The following is a 3,253-nucleotide window of genomic DNA, read 5'->3' as shown; positions in this document are numbered from 1 at the left end:
TTTGACCCATTTGAACCTCTAAGTTTCTAATGGAGGCTCTGGTTTCTTGCATGAAACTCATCATCATCTCCCACTTAGAATCTTCTTGAGATTTAGAATTTTTCTGCTGAGGTGATTGTTATTACTGAGACTGAAATTGGCGGTTATTATAGTTGTTCTGTTGAAAACTGCCCTGAGAACTATTGTTGAAGTTCTGAGGTCTCTGAGGTTGATCTCTCCATCCAAAATTTGGGTGATTCCTCCACCTCTGATTGTATGTCTTAGAATATGGATCATTGTTGGGATTTCTAAGACCACTCCCCATGTAATTCACCTGTTCAGAAGAGGGTTGAGCATAATCATAATTATCATTTTGCATAAAGTTACCTGTCATATCATAGGAGGTATCTTGGGATGGATTTTGAGTGTTGATAGCTGAGACTTGCATGCCACCCATCTGTTGAGTAAGTAGATTTATCTGCTGAGACATAAGCTTGTTCTGAGCAAGAAGAGCATTAACAGCTTCTACTTCCAACACGCCTCTCTTCTGAGCGGTCTCAGAGTTCACAGGATTCCTGTTAGATGAGTATAAATATTGGTTGCTTGCAACCAATTCAATCAGCTCAATAGTCTCCTCTAGTGTCTTCTTCTTGTGCAATGAACCGCCTGCAGAAGTATCTAAGCTCATCTTGTACATCTCACCCAAGCCTTCATAAAAGATATCTAGTTGGGTCCATTTGGAGAACATGTCTGGAGGGCATTGCCTAGTTAGTAGCTTGTATCTCTCCCAAGCTTCATAAAGAGTTTCACCCTCCTTCTGTCTGAAGGTCTGAACCTCCAATCTAAGCTTAGTCGGCTTCTTTGGTGGGAAAAATTTAGTGAGAAACTCCGTAACAACCTTTTCCCACGTATTCAGACTCTCCTTTGGTTGGGAATCTAGCCATAGCTTTGCTTTATCCCTCAGAGCAAATGGGAAAAGCAGGAGTTTATACACCTCTGGGTTCACTCCATTTGTCTTCACAGTATCACATATCTGCAGAAAATCAGATATGAACTGATTTGGATCTTCATGAGGAAGTTCATGATACTGGCAGTTTTGCTGCACCAAGGTGACCAGTTGTGGCTTCAACTCAAAGTTGTTTGCAGTTATAGGAGGCACCACAATACTTTTTCCATAAAGATCCACAGTAGGGGCAGAATAAGAGCCAAGCACTCTCCTCTGTTGATCATCCCCATTCGGATTTACCACATTGGCATTAGCATTATCATTTGCCATAGTGGATTCTGCAGCCTTGCAAAGTCTTGCTTGTTGTAAACGTCGCCTGAAAGTTCTTTCAGGTTCAGGATCAAAGTCTAAGAGATGTTCTTTGTCTCTATTCCTGCGCATACACAAGCAAAAAACAAGAAAAAAATGGGACTCTCTACGTCAGAGTGCAGAGAAGTCCCTGTGAGGTAACCCGTGTAAAATAAAATAAAAATATTAAATAAATAAAAAAATTCGAAATTTTAAAAGAAAAATAAACAGAAAAATTAAAATAAAATCAACTGGATAACACCAAACTTAATTTCAGAAATTAAGGGAAAAAACATTAATACTAAATTTTTTTTTTAAAGATAAAAATAAAACTAATAAAATATAGAAAGAGAAAATAAAATAATGGAAGTAAACAAAAACAAAAATAAAAGAAAGTAAAAATAGAAAGAAATTAAAATAAAAATGAAATAATAAAATATAAAAATAAAAAAATAAAAACGAACCAAAGAAAAAAGAAAGAAAGATCAAAGCAAAAAGGACGTAAAGGAAACAGGAGGGGGGGAGACGAACGAACTGTACGGGAAATAAAATAAACAAAAAATAAAAAAATAAAAATTAATAATAATAAAATAGAACTAATTTAAAATTAAAACGCCTAATCTAAGCAATCAAACAACTAATAGTTGTTAATCACAGTCAATCCCCGGCAACGGCGCCAAAAACTTGATGTGGAATTTATAACCCACAAACTTACCGGCAGTGCACCGGGTCGTACCAAGTAATACCTTACGTGAGTAAGGGTCGATCCCACGAGGATTGATGGATTAAGCAACAATAGCGTTTGATAGGATTAGTTAGACAAGCAGAGAAGAGTGTTTTGGTATTCAAAAAGCATTAAACAGTAACTCAGAATATCAAAGGCAGGCACGTAAATAAATTGAAAATAAAATATGGGAGAAAACAGTTAAGGTTTTAGAGTTATCTATTTTCTGGATTGACTTTTCTTATTAACTATTTTAATCATGCAAGATTTAATTCATGGCAAACTATTTGTGACTAGACCCTAATTCCTTAGACCTTCCTAGTCTCTTCTAAAATTCATCAACTGCCAATTCCTTGGTCAATTAATTTCAATTAGAGGGTGATGATCAAATTCCAGTTTATATGCCACAAGAATCCTAATTATCCAAAAATAAAGGGATTATATGTCACGTATCCCGTTAAATACAAACAATTAGAAATTCAGGATAATATGTTTTCAAGCTATTGTTCAAGTAAAGAGCTTTTCCAAGTTATACAAGAACTCAAATAGAACATGGGTCATACTTCCGTTCCACCCAAATTCATAAAATAAAGAACGAAAACAATTATTGAAATATAAATCAAAACATGAATTAAAATAAAAAAATAATATTATCAATCCATACAATAGACAGAGCTCCTAACCTTAACAATGGAGGATTAGTTGCTCATGGAATATGGAATGTAAATTTGTACGGAATAATGTTGTGGAATGTTCTTTTGGAACCACCCTATTGGGGTCCCTTTTATAATTAATCCTAATAATTTAAAAATCAAATTTCTAAAATTAAAATTAAAATAATATCTTTTCCTAAAATAAGATTTGAATTTAAATTCGAATTAATTAACAACTCTTCAGCTGATGGGTGGGGACCACTTGATTTGTCCCTTCTGCAGCTTCTAATCTGTTATTTCTGGGCTACGAATTGGGTCAAAACAGCCCAGAAATCGCCCCCAGCGTTTTTCTGCGTTTTCTGCACGTGGCGCATGTCACGCGTACGCGTCGGTCACGTGTTCGCGTCATTTGTGCAGATTCCAGTCCACGCGTTCGCGTCAGGCACGCGATCGCGTCATTGCGATTTCCTCCATTCTGCGCGGTCGCGTGAGCCATGCGTCCGCATCGGTATTCGCTGGTCATCTCCTTGGTTTCTTTTCTTTCTCTGCAGAAACTTCATCAAATCCATCCGAATGCTACCTAAAATTAATAAAATTGCACAA

The 3,253-nt window shown here is 36.2% G+C and overlaps 1 non-coding gene across 1 annotated transcript; it reads left to right on the top strand.

Annotated features, from left to right (window-relative positions):
• Positions 1-722: 722 nt before the first annotated feature.
• Positions 723-829, top strand: LOC148579333 (small nucleolar RNA R71). The gene has a single exon (XR_015898073.1). It is a non-coding gene; the product is annotated as a small nucleolar RNA R71 (small nucleolar RNA).
• Positions 830-3,253: the final 2,424 nt, after the last annotated feature.

The sequence above is a fragment of the Arachis ipaensis genome, chromosome B10, assembly GCF_059453495.1.
Source record: "Arachis ipaensis isolate K30076 ecotype BB chromosome B10, ASM5945349v1, whole genome shotgun sequence".
NCBI classification, from domain to species: Eukaryota; Viridiplantae; Streptophyta; class Magnoliopsida; order Fabales; family Fabaceae; genus Arachis; species Arachis ipaensis.
The sequence above is the reverse complement of the archived record's forward strand: the minus strand, read 5'-3'. Positions and strand labels throughout refer to the sequence as shown.